We start from the raw sequence: 20,650 nt of genomic DNA, 5'->3' as shown, positions 1-20,650 counted from the left end.
GAACTTTTGTCGAAGAAATGAATTGAGGAATGTCATTGAGAAATTAATTTCCATAAACTAGCGAGCTTATATTCAATCGAAAATTTCTATTCTCTGTAAAATTAGTATTCAGGAGAATAGTTATGCGTGTAAAATTTACTGCCAACTTATCAATTCATGCGTAAGAAACCTTTCAGAACCTTTTACATACCATAGTTTCTGCCATTTCAAAATTATGAAACAACTGTCAGCAAAAAAAAAAAAAAAAAAAAAAAAGATACAATCTGAAAAACTATCACTTTCATGTACCTTATTTTAATGAGAAAGCAAATTTAATCGAAATATGACAGACTATTTTTTGTGTGCAGTATCCTTGAATGAAATAAGCTGCGCCGAAAACTCAAAGCGCACATTAAAATAATATATCTGAATATACTTATATTTTTCGTGAATAAAATTCAGCTATGTCAGCAACTGCAGTACTAAGACACAAACATGAAAACAGAAAATGGAAGTTAGAACTACATAATATGACAAATACTAATGACCTTCCCAATTTAAAATCTTTAAATTTGCATTTCCCTAAATAAAAAATACAACTGAGTGAAAATACATCAGCCGATATTTTTTGATGGATATATAGTCAAATATATTGAATATTCCATATGTCTTCACAATGACTTGAAATTAGAGGATACTGCAGTGTAATATATATCCAAGAGTATTAATTTTCAATACGAAATTTAGTTAACATAAGGCCACCGCGTCTTTTAATTCTGAAATTTGTGTCCGTTCTCAGCTTTCTTTTTTCTTAAGAAAAAGCATCTCTGACAAATGGCAGAGGCAGAATGTAGTTCAGCAAATGCAATGGATGGAGGCAAGAATTCAGTAATTGATTATAGAGCTTCCTGCGAAATTTCCTTTCAAGTAATGACAAGCGAGGGCTCTCTTGAAAAGAGAATAAAGAAATCGTTTGGAAGTACATATCATTCGAAGTATTTTTTTTTTTTTTAACAAGTGATTTTTCAAAGGAGCAACTAATAATTTCAGAATATTCACGATGCCAATGTAAATAACCGAGTTTGTCATTTCGAATGTGACCTTCCATAATAAATGCGCACTATACATGTTTCAAGAATTGATAAATTCCATAAAAATGGTGAACAACACTGATAGAATTGACTAAGTTGATTAAAATACGAAATAAATACAACTATCAGTCTGAAAAGCTCCCGAAAGGATTATGATGAAGAATGCTTCCTTCCATCTAAGGAGAATGATCAAGAATATCGTTTGTGTGAATCTTCGTAGAAAACGTCTGGAAGAACATTGCACCTAACAGAATAAATAATACACTATTGGAGAGCATTAATAGACAAAGTTGCTACCATTCTACAATAATACTATAGTAAGGTATAATATCCTAAACTTCACCCTGATTGTGAAAAGAAACGGGAATGTAGAACAGAGCCATATTCGACACTACCGCATTCCATCACAGATAGGAAAACAGTTCGATCGACACGAAGCAGACAGGACCAATCTGCATTTCAAGATTGATTGAAAATTACTTTAACAATATTGGTCGATGTGGTAGGAAAGTCGATCGTTTATAAAAATAATTTGAAAACAAATCGAGACTCTCCTCCACAATAATTCTAGATCTGGATGAAGTGGCGGTCTAAGAAAAGGAACAATATTTTTTCCTTGCATATATTGGAAAAATGAATTCTAACCTATGTGGCTACTGAGTATTATTGTTGGCTTTTGAAACAGTCTTCCAATGCATTGCTCGTTGATAGTATAGCATGGTAAGTTTTAATTATCAAGGTGAATTCAGTTATGGACGTCTATTATTTGGAGAACCAAAGACGGAGGCTGAATCAGAATTAAAGAAATGCTTAAGCCCCATGATATCTCCGTAACTAAAAAAAACTCAGTATTCGGTTATTGAAAACTATTTGCAACGCAGTTTAATCCATTCATCACTGAATGAGATGCATAGTTCAAAGGAGAATAATTGTTTATCTATTTACACATCAATCTGATTTCAATATTTCTGGGAAAATTAAAGGGTAAACGAAATCTAGTACTTTTGAATTTTAAAATGTAGCTTAAGATTAATTCACTACTAAAATATATTTGAGAACAAAAATATCATCTTCAATTTGATCAGACATATTTGATTGCTGCAGCTGAAAATTACAGTTACAAGAACTTTAGAGAAATATTATAATGGAAAGTTGATTGAAAATCAAATACACTTGTCGAATGTCATGGAAGATATACCAATGAAAATCGCTGGACAACAAAACAATTTGAAGTATTCATATATTATTCTTACTCGCAGCAAGATTTGGAAATGTGAATGAAAAATTTCATTTTTAAAATCCGAAGTTATATTTCAATGCCGCAATAGCCAGAGTGACAATGCAGTTCCAAGACATTTAATATAAACAGATTAGATAAAAGTACATTGTTCAAGTTTTCAACAATTCCATTAGATGAGTGACCTCGAAATGTCTATAGACTCGATTTCAACGAGGCATTACTTTCTCATCTCATTACTAATAGTCAAGTCATCGCATTTCCAGTAGGTCATTCAATTAACTTGATAACGCGAGTCCCTCAAGCTATCTGCCAGTAGAAATGCCGGATTCGCATCCTTTAGGTTCTTGTGAAAGCAGGGATTTCCAGGATATTTGACAATTCAACTCCAGCTCTCCAACCATTCTCAAAACATCTGTCTAGTTAGCCTTGTTATCATGGAGTGAGATCTGCAGGAAAAATATTTGGATTTAGAAATAACCGACACGAGTAATCATAAGCATTTCCAAACAATTTATCAATTATATGCTCTTATAATACTACTCAGAAAATTTGTTTTATAAAATTTATCAGAAAATAAATATCTTGGTATTTATGTCAAATGTTTTTAACTTCAGCGATTAGCATAACTTAATTCTCAATTTTTAAAGAAATATTAACTTGATCAGAGAAATACTAAGATTATTAAGGCTCCGTACAAAACTAGGGAAGGTTTTCTGGGAACCAAAAATAAAATTATTAAGAGCAAATAATTAAATCAAATAATCACTCATAATTTCAAATTTGAATCTTTCTTTCACAAATCAAAATTCAATCACTTACCATATCTTAAAATAAGGTGAATAATGATGCCTACAAGGAGAAGACTTTTCCACTTTGTCCAGAATTGTCAAAGATGGGTGTGGTATTCGAAAATAGCCACTTGAAGGAGATGGTTCGAATGATTATCGCAAAGTGACATGAATCGGAGCACTCTTCTTGATGGATCATCAGCAAATGCAGATGGATTCGCATCTGGATGAATTTTTTTTCTGAAGTTTATTTTAAGTGAGGAAAATAAGATTCTTCCGGTTCTAATAAGCATAAGGAAATCATAATTCGCAAAGAATGGATCTCAAAACACTAGAAGAATGGAATGTTTTAAGCAATTCAGAATTGAGAGCAGTTTCAAATTAAGCACTCTTCAAAATATAGAAACTGAATATTTCAAATACAGTAATAGATTACGGTGAGAAACATCTTCAGGCGTCCACGTGAAATGAATTGAAGTAAAACTTCAAAGCTTAATAATTATTACGAATCTGTTCAGACTTTAGATCTTCCTGTTGATTTCCGATTACCAGACAATTGGTTCCGATTATTTTACTTTCATTTACTGCAGGTCAGTTATACAAAAAGCTCCTTGCATTTGAGATTTTCAATCTCTCGCATCGAAAATATATGAAAACGTCCTTGAATGAAAGGTTGCTATCTTATACTTCAAGCACTTATTGGAGTTCCGTTTAGTGACAGCCATGTTTTCTGTTCATTTTCATTGAGGACTCAATTCACCCATCAGACCATTCAACTCCATTATGTTCACTTTCACGGCTGGTTATATTTGGGAGTTTTAGGATAACGGCCATTGTTTGAACATGCCGCGCCATACAAGCTAATGGGCTGAGGTAATTGTTCTCCAAAGAAGCTTTAGTTCCTGTTCGATCACACATGTTAAGAAAGTTTTCTATTTCACAAAATTTTTCATTAATTTCAGCTGATGGCAAGGAAATTGAAAGTAACTTGATAATTTAATAAAAGGAGAATGTCCAATAACTCTCCGTTCTTCTTCTGCAAGGCCTTTTTGAAATCAGAAATGTTTTAGAACTTACTGCATGGTCCATCATTCACATGAACATAAAAGTAAAATCACAAGAGTTTGGAATCTAGCCACTAAAATTCATTTTAATGGAATTTCAGGAGGTTTTTCTAAATTAATGAAGACTACTGCTAATTTGAATATTCTTTTATTAGAACACTAACTAAATAATGAGAGAATCGTCTAGTTATCAGATAAAAAGGTATTCTTCGTTGGAAATAATTCCTGTGAAGTCAAAACCGAATACATTCTCCAAGGAAATCTTATTAGGTAAATCTTATCAAATTAACTGCAATTTCATAATTGAAATATTTTATTACATCTTATATTACCCGATCTAATTTTTTTAACATTAAAAGTTGAACAATGAACTATTTATTCCGTGAATACTCCGTATGTTTGTTTACCTATTATTTCAACTAAGACTAGGTGAAATTTTTTTTAAAAGACTTCGATACATCCAGGGTTCAAAGAATTCCAACACGACTTTGATAGAGTTCCTCTGATAGGAGTAATCAAACGGAAAGGAAATTTGATGCAAGATTTCGTTACATGTGCCTCTTAAACAACGCTGCACGATTCATGTAAGGGTTTATTTTATACCTAACGTTTAGAGATGTTTCTACACTCGCAACCAGAATTTGTTCCTTCAAATATGTTAAACTACTCCAATCCCATTAATAAATAGTAATTATAAGTAAATACATTAAAATTCTAACTGTATCTCAATAACATAAAATTGTGGGGGTAAAATGTAATGAAAATTATCACTAACCGTACGGGTAAGAAATTTCAGACGCTTTTGAAAATATAATGCAGAAAAATATACTTCATAACCCAAAAGAATCATTGCGGCTTAAATTTTTAAAAAGATACCGAATTAAATTATGAAAGTCGGCTTAGTACTACAAATTTGGAGTTTCATCAAACGCGAATTGCATCACGATTTAACCTAATATCGAATAAAGGCAATAATAAGAGATTACCTAAGTTTAGAAGAATTCTGCTCAGTAGTGTCGGTGAGTGTAGTCGGCAAAGCCCGAGATTAAGTTCAGTGCCCTTTGCCGGTCATCAAGGTTGCCCCCCCCCCATGCTTCTAGAATAACTAGATATAAATAACTGATGATCCCCATGGCTCCAAAGTATTAACTACTAGAATAATCGAATAGAGTTCAAACAATAAGACCTGAAATATTCAAAAATGTTATGTAAAATGAAAATTTCCTATTTAGCCTATGGTTTTTTTTAGAATTTCCGATCCGAAAGGCAACAAATGCTTCAATTTTTTGATTGCCTGATTAAAATACATATTTGTTTGGCTTATTACTTGCCTGACCTCCGGTTATCCAAGATTGCTAACTAGGAGAAATAGATATCCCTGATCACAACGTCTTGCATTATCCACAAATTCTGTAAAATTTAACCTAATGACGAAAATTCGGTTTTTGTTCAGTTAGATATCAGTTCTGGGAAAAAGGTTTCCTAAAGTCTCAGCTTTTTTCATTATACTTACAAAAGTTCTGTACTTAAGTAGCTGATTTGTCACAAATGAATTACTTCACTAAAAGATAGCTGTTACTTTAAGAGAGAAAGGATGTTTAATTTGCCTCTCGAGTGTTTTACTGTCCAAGATCGCATGGTGGTAGAAGTATTAAGTAAAGTATTTACAACAAAGCATAAAGTTTTCAATGTTTTGGTGTTCTATTATTTCAGGGATGAGAAAAGTCAATGAAATATTATCCAGAAAATATGTAGTTAATAATTAATGTTAACTCATTTCAAATACGCACCTCAAAGTCTAACGCGAAACATAATATAAATACCCGAGACATAATTTTTCTGAAGTAATGAAAATTTTGGATTATTTTAGGGGAAAATAAAACATGATATGACATTAATGCCTAAAATATTTTAAAAGCATTAAAATAACCATAGCTCCGATTACTTTCGAACGAAACGTCCATACAGTTAGCCTAGAACGCCCGGATTCTTCTTAGTTCTCAGCTCTAAAGAATAATTGAGTTAGTAAGGACAAGGTAATTAAAAACTGAATTTTGCCTGATATAATATACTTACGAAACAGAATCTGATAACCTAAAGCTGGATACTGGCATCAAGGATTTCCGAAGCAATTATGAGCTTATTGTCTAGATGTTTATTCTGATACGTTAGGAAAACAAATCGTTTAGAATCAGAAGATGCACAAATCCCTAAGGAACACAAAACTTACACTATCTGCTTCCGTTGATTGAGGCGACAAGATAGCAGTTTGGACGCGGATCTTGTAACACTGGCAAACGATCAATTAAGCAGTATTACGTCTAGGTTATCCCCCCACCTCCAAAGGAACTGCCCAATATGTGATAATCATTGTAAGAAATATTTTCAAGGAATTCTGATTTTCAAATTCTCAATTGCCATAAACCATATTACTATCCGAATCTAAAATTAAAAAATGACTAACAGGAAAGTCTATCTGCCAATTATAAACATACTGCAAGAGTGTTTAAATTTTTATATTATGAAATAATGCAGGTAAATTTTTCAATTTCTCAAACAATCAGAATTTTTGACAAATCTGTTTTAAAAGAAATGCGTTACATTTAAAGCTACCTTTCACAACTTGTGTAATTTCCGTATTAATCACTAGCAAAAATGCACTTTTCTTTCTACACATTCTCCAATAGCCACTATTTACAGTCTAAAGATAAAAAACCAAAACCCTTCTATTGATAGAAAGTAATAAACTCCTTCAGATGTCTATAATTACAATTCACTACATTTAACCACTTTTCAGATTTACGACTTCCGTTCCAACCACCACAGCACACATTCAGACATGCCCCTCCATTGCCACGGTTCACAGCACACATTCAGACATGCCCCCCCCATTGCCACGGTTCACAGCACACATTCAGACATGCCCCCCCCATTGCCGCGGTTCACAGCACACATTCAGACATCCCCCCCCCCATTGCCGCGGTTCACAGCACACATTCAGACATCCCCCATTGCCGCGGTTCACAGCACACATTCAGACATCCCCCATTGCCGCGGTTCACAGCACACATTCAGACATCCCCCATTGCCGCGGTTCACAGCACACATTCAGACATCCCCCATTGCCGCGGTTCACAGCACACATTCAGACATCCCCCATTGCCGCGGTTCACAGCACACATTCAGACATCCCGCATTGCCGCGGTTCACAGCACACATTCAGACATCCCGCATTGCCACGGTTCACAGCACACATTCAGACATCCCGCATTGCCACGGTTCACAGCACACATTCAGACATTATCCAATGCTCTGTTTACAGAACCAAAATTCACTCCACAAAATCATTACCCACACCTTCCCCCACAAATTTTAACTCGCACGTCGACACGAGTCGCAATATCCCCTGGACACATTCATTACCCGCACACTTCGACACGAGTCGCAATATCCCCTGGACACATTCATTACCCGCACGCTTCGACACGAGTCGCAATATCCCCTGGACACATTCATTGCCCGCACGCTTCGACACGAGTCGCAATATCCCCTGGACACATTCATTGCCCGCACGCTTCGACACGAGTCGCAATATCCCCTGGACACATTCATTGCCCGCACACTTCGACACGAACCATAAAATTCACTTACCACATCCATGACCCACACTCCGATACGACCTTCGACGTTCCCTCACCACATCCACTACCCACACAGCGATACGACATTCAACGTTCCCTCGCCACATCCATTACCCACACACCGATACGACCCACAATATTCCCTCGCCACATCCATTACCCACACACCGATACGACCCACAATATTCCCTCGCCACATCCATTACCCACACACCGATACGACCCACAATATTCCCTCACCACATCCATTACCCACACACCGATACGACCCACAATATTCCCTCACCACATCCATTACCCACACACCGATACGACCCACAATATTCCCTCACCACATCCATTACCCACACACCGATACGACCCACAATATTCCCTCACCACATCCATTACCCACACACCGATACGACCCACAATATTCCCTCACCACATCCATTACCCACACACCGATACGACCCACAATATTCCCTCACCACATCCATTACCCACACACCGATACGACCCACAATATTCCCTCACCACATCCATTACCCACACACCGATACGACCCACAATATTCCCTCACCACATCCATTACCCACACACCGATACGACCCACAATATTCCCTCACCACATCCATTACCCACACACCGATACGACCCACAATATCTCCGACACACTCTTCATAAGATCAAAAAATCGAAAAAATATTTCCCTTGATTTTGAAACGCCAATAAGCATCTCCCAATTTCTAACACTCATCTACCACAGCTTCCATACCTCTACATGTTACCATTATAACACTCCACAATAATTAAGGCTAGATTTATCACTACCACGACTAATCGTTTCTGACATGGCTCACGATCAACGTTCCCTACTCTATTTAATATGAATGAAATTTAATTAATTACGCACATAACGCGAATTACATAGGATTATAAAAGAATTTAGTACCAATTTCGGTATTATAAACCTCAGATGCAGTTTACCCAAATAATCCTACGCATTGAACACTAGCCGTTATCCTCGTTCTCCGATGGTCTATCCTGCATTTCTCACCCATGGCATCCGTCACATTAAACGCCGCTTCTCTTTGCTTCCTGGTCGAGGGACATGCAACTGTAAGAAAATCGACCCTAACAAGTAACCTTAAAACTATGTATCAACCTGACCTATAACATGCGATGTACACGTTCGAACACAGTAGGAACAGTTGTTACTAGGCGCTTCCAGGAGTTCGTAATATCTACTTATTTCTAATTTTCTTGAAAAAATGTTTATAATCCACACGAGATCCGAGGCTACTGGAAAAAGTTCACCCTATTAACGATGCAACAGTTTTAGACAAAAAATTTTGGAAAACGTAAAGTCATTTACAGTCGTACATTTTATTTAACTGGCTGATCGATATATCTATTCCGTCAGATCAAGAAGGTAAAGGTATGAATAACACTGCAAATTTTTAACTGTAGGAATAGAATAATTGATGTTTTTTACTAAGCCCATTCATTTAATAAAATTTGTTGATTTTGTTTCTTTATAAAATCTTTTCAGATTGTAAAAATGCAATTTTGTCAATTTTTCATTCATTTCCAGGCGAATTAGTGATGAAATTTTAAATAGGTATTCACGGGGAAACTGTACTATTTTAATATTTGCAGAAATGAATTGTCAATTATTCGATTAAATAAAAATTATTTTTTTACGACTGACGCCATCTAGGGAGCAATTTCAGAAAAGCTGATTTTAAAGTTATGATATGACAAATCCTCAATAATCTTTCAATTGTTAAGACATTTATAAGCTGATAAAAGCTTTATTAAATTTATTTATTGAAAGGATATCCTCTGACTTTGAAAATTGAATTATTTAAAGATGAACTCTAAACCACTAAAGTCAAATTTGGAAAAGTTATTTTAAGTAATTTTTGTATATTCCGGGAATATTAACATTAGTCTTTCGAAATTCCTAAAACAGATACACCAAGTTTCATACATTTGTGTAAATACTTTGTTATTTGCATAAAAATGATTTAATAACTCGCCTAAGACAAGATCCAGAAAAGGCACCTTGATTATAAATTCACGGTTACACAAACGATAGCCAAAATACAAGCAATAAGGTTCAACAAATGCCAAATCTTCTAAAAAGAAAATTCTTTCTTTATACCTTAAGAGAATAATGACATATTTCCGGCCACGAAACAATTCATTTTTGATCAATAAAGTGCTACTCGGACACTTAATGCTCTTATTTCCTAAAACTTTTTATGACAATCCGTTTACATTGGCTTTGCCAGTTTTGTCCTAAGAAAAATAGACCTTGTTTGTCGGCCAACCGGCTTTTCCTAATTCAAGTGTACTGATAAGTACATTGATATTTATATTTCTTATATTCCATATTAAGTGTAAATTAACTTTGAGGTTTGAAAATTTATATAATAACAAAGCAAAAATTAATATTTCTCCACTTTAAAGGGTCATTTCTACTTGTATGAAATTGATCAAAATAATCAAGAAGCTTCGAGAGCGAAATTTCTCTTCATTCACTTTGGCCATGTTCACTTTGATCACGCTGTTTAGACATAAGATAAATAGACCTTGCGAGTGGGAAAACCGGATTTTTTTATTTCATGTTCAGCTGATAAGCTCAATATTTATGTTATTCCACATTAAGCGTAAATTATTCTTTTACTTTCAACATTTATATAATAGCATAGCAAAAAGTAAGAATTGCCTACTGTAAATGCTAATTTATACAAGTATCTAATTGATCAATATAACCGAGAAGATTCGAGAGCAAAATCGAAAATTAATGATTAGCACTAAACAGATGCGTAATGAAAAGAGTTAAATTTCGAGAATTTAGCACCAAATTCTTTAGATTCTAGTTTTGAGAAATTTACTCAGAAGACTAAACTCTAAAAATATTCAGTTGTGGCGAATTCGATGTGCTAAATGCTCGGAAGTATGCATGAAATATAATTGTTACCGAAATATTGCAATTCTCCAAAATTTTAATCTAATACAATACAAAATCTATTTCAAAAAAATTTAAGGACCCAAAAAAGGGCTAATAGAATTCTTGGTACTTGCCTTATTCACTTTTATTAATGTATTCATCCTCCGAGAGTAACTATCACTGGGAAATTAGCATCTTGGAAATAAATTATGCAGTTCAATTAGATATTGCTTAAACTCACAAGTTATACAATTTGACATTGATTTTCATTGTTTATTTTCTTCAAACATTTTTAAAATCCAAAATTACGATCATTCCTTTGTTCTTGAAGTATATATTTTTCTGATAATGTTTTCGAAAGGGTCTGAAATTTCCTGCCCTTGCGTTCGATGGTTATTTTCTATATATTATATTCCCCCGAGTCTAAACGGTGAAATTTAATAATAAGTCATTCTTCCCGATGTCTATTGTTTTTATTAACCGTCCTCTATGATGAGATGATCACATTCCTGGAAAAGCTTGGATTGACATCACTCCGGATGTCCTTCAACTATAAAAGGAATAGGTATTGTGAATATCAAGGGGGGAAAATTAAATGGCAATCGAAATACACCGCGGAAGGGAAGGGGCAATACCAAATCTTAATAACAAGGAACTGCACTGTAGGAGAATTTATTACGCGGGGAGGGGCAACGTCAAATATCAGCAGGAAATCAATCTTTTATGCTATTAAAATAGAGAATTTGGAACTTAAAAATAAAAATCAGTACTATTAAAAGTTTTTTTATACATTTAATTGGATATTGAATTTTCCACCACCTGTAAAGGAATTGTTTCCAACGCAGAAAATATTTAAGTTAATAATTTGGAAATTATTTTTCATATAGTAACTATTGAATTTGAAAAATAGGTTGTATTCTCATCTTAGTTTAATCTAATTATTCGGAATTAATCTTAAAAGTAGATTAATCTTAATATTCCAAAATTATGTGATCTTACTTTTCGCGCGATGCGATTTTGACTGTAAATTTCGATGTCATTGGTTAATGGAAGCATCATTGCATCATACATCAGTTGCTTTTTTATGGCCAGCTGCATCCACCACTGAAATTTAAGGCACCGACTTTCAAGTTCCTCTACCTTGGTATACAAATTCGATTAGGCTGAAAACTATGCGTCTCGACTTGATTCTTGAATAAATGTAGACATCTGATCCCAGTTTATCTTGAAACTGTAGAATGCTGGAGCTGAAAAGAAAAATTTCCATTATTGCATAGGGAAGACTAGTAGAGAAAACTCAGTTATTTTATATGGTCAACCATTGTATTAAGTAAAAATTTTAAATTCAATAAATGTCACAGCATATCGAAGTACAAACATTAAGTGTGGCTGCCCTTACTAAATAGTTTTCCTATGAAGAATAAATTTAATTTATAGGCTGGTATACTATTTGTAAATTATGACATAAGGAATATAAGAATCGTTTGAGACTATTTATAGTCGATATTTCGACTCGAAACTAACATTTGCTAAGGAATTTTGGGTAGGCTCATTGAAAAATGAGTTTTCAAAATTATTATCTTTCAGAATTTTTTTCCTTCAATAACTGAAATAATTTATTGCACAAGAATATTTTATATCACTTTGAATTTTAACACTTGATAATACCGATTTTCTTTTAACAAATTTTTTTCGAATTTCATTAAATTCTTGTATGTTTTATGTATAATTTTACCACAATTATTTTCATTTCTTTAGTTATTGGTTTTATACTTGTGTACTTTTTAAGTCATTAAATATTCTCGCACGCTGATTCAGGGATCCAATTATATAGATTTTTAAAATAGACAAATCTTAAAACACTATGTGCCGTAATTTCGGATTAAGGTACGATTTTTTTGGAAAGGGAGGGGGTGAACACCAGCTCTTCAGTTTGCCCACAGCAGATTACTGGGAGAGTGAATTTCGTGACTAATTTAGGTATTAGGTCCCATTTCAAAGCAACAAAGATCTTATAATAAGAGGTATAGCACTCGATCTTGAGTTTTTATCAAATCTCGAAATTTCAGACCGTTCCGTGTCACCATAAATTTTGGAATTAAAGCTGATTTCAAAATAAAGGTTTGAGTTAGAGTGAAGAAATTGACATGTAGCCACTGAACTAAATTTGGAAATATTAAATTTTGCAAAAAATTTCATTTTCAATCATTCTGCCCCGCTACCCGATTAAACAGTGTTGCGAAAGATTTTAAAAATTCTAGATCCCAAGAAGACAAAGAGGTCAAGTAAAGGGGTGGATCTGTCCTTTGGGGTAGAATGCTAACAAATGGGTTAAATCTTTCAGTAATGGCATTTTATACAGACTAATAGATATTTACATTTTAAAAAATTTACGAAAATGTGCCAATAAATTAAGACTAAGGTAAAACTTGATCATTCAGCAAGAAAACGATCCAAAACATACTGCGAGGATGATAAAGTTATACTTATTGTCCCACTGCAAGTAATGGTTACAGATGCCATTCCAATTTCTGGACTTAATATTATAGAAAATTTATGGTCTCAGTTGGAGAAATCGGTCCATGAACAAGACTTTACAAATGAAGAGGATCTCTTGATAGTACTAAGGGAATTTAAAAGTCAAACTTTTGAATGAAACAGACAGAAAATTGGTGAAATTTATGCCTCTGCAATTATAAAATGTCGTCCAGGCAAAAGAATCTAACTAAATATTAATTTTTTTATAGTAACGAAGTTAATAATTGTATACTCAGTTGTGACTTTATTTAAATGTTGTATTTTTATTAAAAATAAATTATGTTACTTAATTTTTCTTGATTTTGGATAGATATATCGAATATCATTAGTAAAAAGCAATTTCCTTAAGCAACATTTAGCCTGTGAAGTAAAGAATTTATACGTTCAGGTGTACTGTGTACTCAGTTTTGGAACTTTCTGTATTTTGTTTCTTGATACTTGCGTATTACCCGATTAATTGAAATTACTAAATATATATATTTATATAAATGTATATTTAGTAATGTACATTTTAAGAATATTTCTAAGTATATTTCTAAAAATGCGAACATCAGAGAAAAGTTTAAAGGACCACAAAAATTCGTTCGATTTAAAAAATTAGAATTAAGAGAAACTTATATTGTATATTAAACTGTATATTAAAATAGAATTGTATATTAAAATGCTTCTAAACTCAATTATCCAACGATATTAATCTCAAAATATTTTCATTCCCAACAATCAAAGTTGGAAAATAATTGAATAAAACTTCAAAATGATGCACCGTCTTGAATGGTGCCCGAGACGCATCATCCGAACGTAAAGGGTTAAGTTTCGGATGTTTACAGTACTTTCTCTTCCAATACATAAGAAAAGTGTTTAAACGGAGCGTTTATAAACTGCAATTGCCGTAAAATATGCCAAAATCTTTCACAGAAACTAAAGAAACATAATATAGCATTCAGAGAATGAACGACTTTGAAGAAATTGTAGATGATAAACTTATATGAATGGCACGGAGAGCTGAAGGATAACAAATCAATTCGGCGACATAATACAAATTTCTACGTTTCATGAATCGTACGCTTTATTTTAAATGTAAATTGCTAAAATAATTATTGCTTTTAAAAACATAATTCAATAAACATCCATACATTTTAAAATGCAATGAGACTACGGCAAATAGAAGAACTTAAATAAACGCGTCCTCAAACGATGTCAATAATTCCATTTTTAAGAGTAGTGTGTGAAAGCTTCCGTTATTCTAAAATAATTCAAATAAAGTTTCTAAACTGCAAAAAATATGCATATTCAAATTATTACTACCCAATATCAGACATAAATGCCCTAAAAGACAAGATTTTTATTAAACGAAATGAAATTCATCTCGTAAGAAGTTTCATTTCAAAATTATATCAGAAATTTATTTAAGAACTTACCTTTTTACTGGGAAAGTTGCAATTGATAAGTGGATTAGTCAAGTTATAAAGGAGCAAGCCAAATCTTCTATAATTCAAACTACATTCCTTTTTGTAGTAAGCAGACCAAAATATTTTATTGCATTCTCAGCAGAATACAGAGAAAATAGAGTACAGCTATGATTAGTCCTTTTATAAGTTACTTGAAAATTTGCATATTCACCACCCAATCCAATTGGCTAAAATCTTCTGCATAGTAAGCTAAACAACTCTCATTCCAATTGTTACCTACATTTCGAAAACAACAAGAACCGCGATGGCAAGGTGGATTTAAGAGTGAAAAATCTGCGACACCCCCGTTGCTTTTTGCGAAATTGGTGCATTTTAATCTGCCTTAGGGAGTCGAATCGTTGAAGTTTGGAGTTTTGAGTGCAATTCCAGATGTCATCTTCATAATCTGACCATGATTCAAAATTGAGATTTCCTTTTCAAAACAAACCATATGCACTTTCAAAATAAAAAATTAATGTAAGTAAACTACTCGAATCCGAGATTTCTAGAAGGTAATGGCGTACGTAAACCAGTTTATCAATAGAATGGCATGACAAAAAATTTTCCTGAATTTATTATATAAATTTATTTGCAAAGAAAATTGAAATTTAAAAAAAAATCGCACTTTTAAATGTAGCTCTGAAACTTTGATTTGTGATAGTGACGTGCCGTTTAAAAGCTTTCAATTTCATTCTGACAACAACAACCGTCCAAATAACTTTAGGCTTATGGAGTTGGATGTGAAATACTTGCATCAAGATTCGAATCCTCGTAATAACTGAAAAACGATTGAATGTAATTTTGTGGGTCATTGAAACGCAAATTTACTGATCATTTGCTTTTTAAGAAAATGAAAAAATTAAGAAATTGACATAGACAAAAGAAATATATTATTTTAGTTTCTTTTATCAATATTGTCTTTTATAGATAGAAGATTATTTAATATATAATAAAAATTTTATTTTTAGTTTTTCATACATGATAAAATTCAAAATCATCAAAAATTCGACCTTGGCATCGTTTGAACGTTCTTTTGTCCAAGAGCATGTAGAACACGATAACTTAAAAATACAATGAGCTATAATCATGGAATTCGGTACATAACGTTCTTATTAAAATTTCAAATTAACGTTATCAAATTTTGTACTAAATTAGTTAGAGGATCGTCTGTCTATTCGTCCGCGCATTTTAGTATGAACACTAGATATCAAAAATACAAAAAGTTATGGGAATGAAATCAAACATAAATAGGTAGCCAAATGATAGATAGCTAAACGATAGAATCGATGACCTATTTCTTTCGATTCATGTTCCTTATTCTTGCCCTCCTTAACTCCTTATCTTACGTTAGTCTGCAATTTTCGGTGAAACAAAGATTCTACACACCTGAGATCCATTTGATCATTAAGGAAGCGAAAAGCAATAAAGCATCAAAGAAAATGATAGTAATCAGATAAATTTGAAACTGATAGCTGGTTGTTTTAAATTCCCCGATGATGTCCTATTAACATATTTCAGGGCATCACCATTGGATGGATTGGGATTTGATTTTTCTTCTTGGTCTTTTCATTAAATTCTTCATTTATTTATACGATGAGGGGAAAATATATTTTAATATTTCTAAATAACATTTAAAGTTATCACTATGTATTCTCAATGAGCGATTTGATTTATCATCCCGTTTCGAAACCACAGGAGGAGGATTTTAAAATTGGCATTTTCATTTCACTCAGTGGTCGGACGACAAGCACAATATTTGCATCCTCTCCAAACTTCTCTTTCACACCAACGGAATGATTTACGATTCTCAAGTCATATTTAGTGCTTATCCGGTTAAATAAGACAAATAAATACGAAGGTTTATCGCCGAAGAAATCAGTTCGAACCCGGAATGCTCCGGTACAGAAACCGATGAACACCATGGTACCGTAACTTTCGAACTAATAACAGATGATAAGTTCCTTCATTTTCTTATTATTATATTGCCTAAATTTTGTTAAATAATTTCTTTTAAATTGTTTCCCACGCCTTTGGAAATAGTCCGTGATCTTTCAGCATGTTAGTATCTGAATCTCCAATGTTCGAATTCGAATGCCAAACCTTGTAATTTCTTTTTTAATGGCGATGCCTCCTGGGCTATTTTCTAGTACAAATTTTTGGAAGAAGAAAACAGTGAATGGCATAAGTAAATCTCTGGGCATGAACGGAAGTTAGATTTTCGAAATAAGAATTTCTATTACTGTCTGCGTTGTCTGTTACAGTGGAGACTTTTCTATTGCACCTTCCTTTAGGTGCCATGTATTAGCTTCGTCATTTTTTTTTTTTAGAATGGAGTAGTTGAGCTTTAGTTTTCACATAATACTAAATAATAACAAGGTAAGATGTGTTTTTTCATTTCGTAAATTGTGTTGCAATTTTTTATTTGCGAATTAATTTTAATATGAGATGGTAAGCAAAAGTTTTACTGTTAACATAAAAATTTTGTAGCTATTAATAATATTTAGAAAATAATTTTTTATGGAAATTAATTAGTTAATAGTTTTACTTTTACGAATTCACAACTACGGTTTTTTATTTTCCCTTCTCATTCTAATATTTCACGTCGTGCAATACACAAAATTCATTAGTAGAAACATATCTTAAAACGCATAAAATTTAACTCTGGTTATGGATGAAGTTATGCTGATGGGTTAGGTTTAGAATTGTTCGTAAGGTCGTCAACGTAGGGATGGACAATTATATAGGTTAAACAGACATATTCTTCAGGATTCGAAGATGGTGAGTTTTTAATTTCTTGTACTTTTCAAAGTAATATAATTTTTTGAGTTTCTCTGATTCACAAAAAAGCATAATAAAACAATATTAAAATTAAATTCGAATCTTATTAAAATTTCAGAGCAATACTTCCAGAATTTTTATGCTTTCAGATATTTTTTCGTGTGCTGGCTGTTACCTCTGAAATCCAAGATAATCTATGTATTTGGGTATTTAAAAGATATTAAGCGTATTGTAATTTATTTTTAATTTATATTTCGATAATATTGAAATGAACTTTTTTAGAGGAAACCTGCAGTTAAATGTTTGGTAATTTTAATTTCTTGCTTAAAAATTTCTTTCTTGGGTGTGGGTGTGTGTTTGTGTTTTCGGCAAGTAAGTTTTATTGAATCTTTGGAAGCAGCTGTTGTGAATAACTTTTAGTATTTTAGCTGCGATTTACGCATTTTATATAATACCCTTGTGTCTTAAATGTAGTAGTGGGTCATCTAATTGCGCATCACAGATGCATGTGAAATGGCATCAGCCAGGGCATTGTGACCCGATAGTTAAAGCCTCGATTGTAGGGCCGGAGGGTCCAGATGCGAGAACTGATTCCAACAAAAAAATCGCCGTTAATTGGGTCTGATTTTCATTAAATACGTAATAACTACTAAAATGCTTAATTTTTTATGCACGTCATTATTAAGTTATAATATGTATGCTCTGCTACCTTTCAATAGCGAATCCATTAGGGATCGGAGATTATAGGCTGATCGCCCAGGCTCTCCTTATAAATACTCCTATTCAGGTGGCATTAAATACGTTAGGCTCACGCCATGTGGTGTGAAAATTTGAAGAAGGGGTGACAACTCAAGTGCAACCGTCCTCATCTCACATTGGTTCGCAATTACAAGACCCACTCTTAAATGCTCCTGTTTTAAATAGGGACTTGAACAAGATTAAACAAGCCAACACACTATAATTCAAGTAAATTTATACGCACAAATAAAATTGTTTTTCTTTATTGTAAAATTACACGCTTAGATGATTATTGCTTCATTTTGTTTATTAGCGAGTTAAATCGCAGCTTTACAAAGAATGTTTCCATTTATTTACACTGAGTCAAAAGAAAGAAAACACCCATGATTTAGAAAATGTCTTATGCCATAATTTAAAGATAGTATACTAGACTATAAACTATATTGATACTTCATAGGGAAAATATTGAGTAATAGCAGTCACACATGTTTGTTTTTCGATGTGACATTTGTTGAATTTAAAATTGTTGAAATCTTGAACATATAAAATCTACTGTAAGTCTCTTCTATTAGTCTTCCCTTTGAAATAATTAAAGCAATTTTTTTCCTTTTCAGCTCTAGCCTTTTCCAGAAAAGTTTCCAAATAAAGTGGGACCAGATATCTACGCCTATTCAGGGTTCATGCCAAGATCTAGATTTCAAGCCAATCTACTTTGTGTAATAAGGTAAAAGAACTTGTTAGTTGGTGCCTAAAATTCCAGTGATGGATGCAGCTGGTCATTAGCAAAGCAACCAATATGTGGCGACATGATGCTTCTATTTATCAACGATATTGAAATTTACAGTTGAAATCGCATCGCACGATAAGTAAAATCGCATGATTTTGGAATATTAAGGACTCGTCTAGTTTTAAGACTAATTAAGAATAATAAGATTGAATTAAGCTGATAATGTAATGCATTTTTCAAAATTAAATAGTTAATATATGAAACTATTGTCAAATTATTAGCTAAAGGATTTTCTTCGTTGGAAATAATTCCTTTAAAAGGGGTGGAAAATTCAGTATCCAATTTAACGTATTAGGCGATTTTGCATAAAAGTTTCAATAGCAATTTAATGATTTTCCTGCTAATCTTTCACGTTGTCCCTCCCAACGTTATAAATTGTCCTACATTATTCCATCCTCCCTTTAATATTCGGTATTAACCTTTGCCACCGCACTGTACTTCGAATACATTTTTAATTTTTTTCTCATTGACTTTCACAGTAAATACAAATTCATTTTACAGTTGAAGGATATTTCAAGTCATGCTAATTAAAATTTTTCCTGTAAAGTCATCTCATCATAATCGAGGACAGTTAATGAAAATAATTGAAAGAGGTAAGAACGCCTATTAATTTTTTCCGTTTTGATTCGGGGGAATAAAATATATTGAAAATCATCGATCATAACGGCAAGATATTTCAGACCTTTTTGAAAACATAATTCAGAAAAATATATATCAAGACGAAAGGAATGATTGTAATTTAGGATTTTAAAAATCGATTAAAAAATTAAACAATGAAAATCACTCATTGTATAACTTGTAAGTTACAGCAATATCGAATTGCACTGCAAAATTTATTTCTAAGATAATTATTTAATGAGAATTATTCCAGGAGGATGCATACAATTAAAAAAAAGGAATAATGCAAGTTAAAAGAATTTTGCAAGCTATTTTTTGGGTCTCTAAGTTTTGTAGAACTACATTTCATATCGTATAAAATGGCAATTTAGGAAAATTGCGATATTTCTGCTACAAATATATTTAATGTATAGTTTCCGGTATTTATCGCATCTAATTCGGCACGAATGAATATTTTTTAGAGTTTAGTCTTCTGAGTAAATTTCTCAAAACTAGAATCTAAAGAATTTGGTGCTAAATTCTCGAAATTTAACTTTTCATTACGCATCTGTTTAGTGCTAATCATTAATTTTCGATTTTGCTCTCGAATCTTCTCGGTTATATTGATCAATTAGATACTTGTATAAATTAGCATTTACAGTAGGCAATTCTTACTTTTTGCTATGCTATTATATAAATGTTGAAAGTAAAAGAATAATTTACGCTTAATGTGGAATAACATAAATATTGAGCTTATCAGCTGAACATGAAATAAAAAAATCCGGTTTTCCCACTCGCAAGGTCTATTTATCTTATGTCTAAACAGCGTGATCAAAGTGAACATGGCCAAAGTGAATGAAGAGAAATTTCGCTCTCGAAGCTTCTTGATTATTTTGATCAATTTCATACAAGTAGAAATGACCCTTTAAAGTGGAGAAATATTAATTTTTGCTTTGTTATTACATAAATTTTGAAACCTCAATTTACACTTAATATGGAATTGAAGAAAATATAAATATC

The 20,650-nt window shown here is 32.7% G+C and overlaps 1 long non-coding RNA gene across 1 annotated transcript; it reads right to left on the bottom strand.

The window, feature by feature from the left end:
• Positions 1-2,422: 2,422 nt before the first annotated feature.
• Positions 2,423-14,830, bottom strand: LOC129960964 (uncharacterized). The gene is made up of 3 exons (XR_008783732.1): positions 14,701-14,830; positions 11,744-11,991; positions 2,423-2,756 (listed from the first exon to the last, which is right to left on the bottom strand). It is a non-coding gene; the product is annotated as an uncharacterized LOC129960964 (long non-coding RNA).
• Positions 14,831-20,650: the final 5,820 nt, after the last annotated feature.

This window comes from Argiope bruennichi, chromosome X2, assembly GCF_947563725.1.
Source record: "Argiope bruennichi chromosome X2, qqArgBrue1.1, whole genome shotgun sequence".
Taxonomy (NCBI): domain Eukaryota; kingdom Metazoa; phylum Arthropoda; class Arachnida; order Araneae; family Araneidae; genus Argiope; species Argiope bruennichi.
The sequence above is the reverse complement of the archived record's forward strand: the minus strand, read 5'-3'. Positions and strand labels throughout refer to the sequence as shown.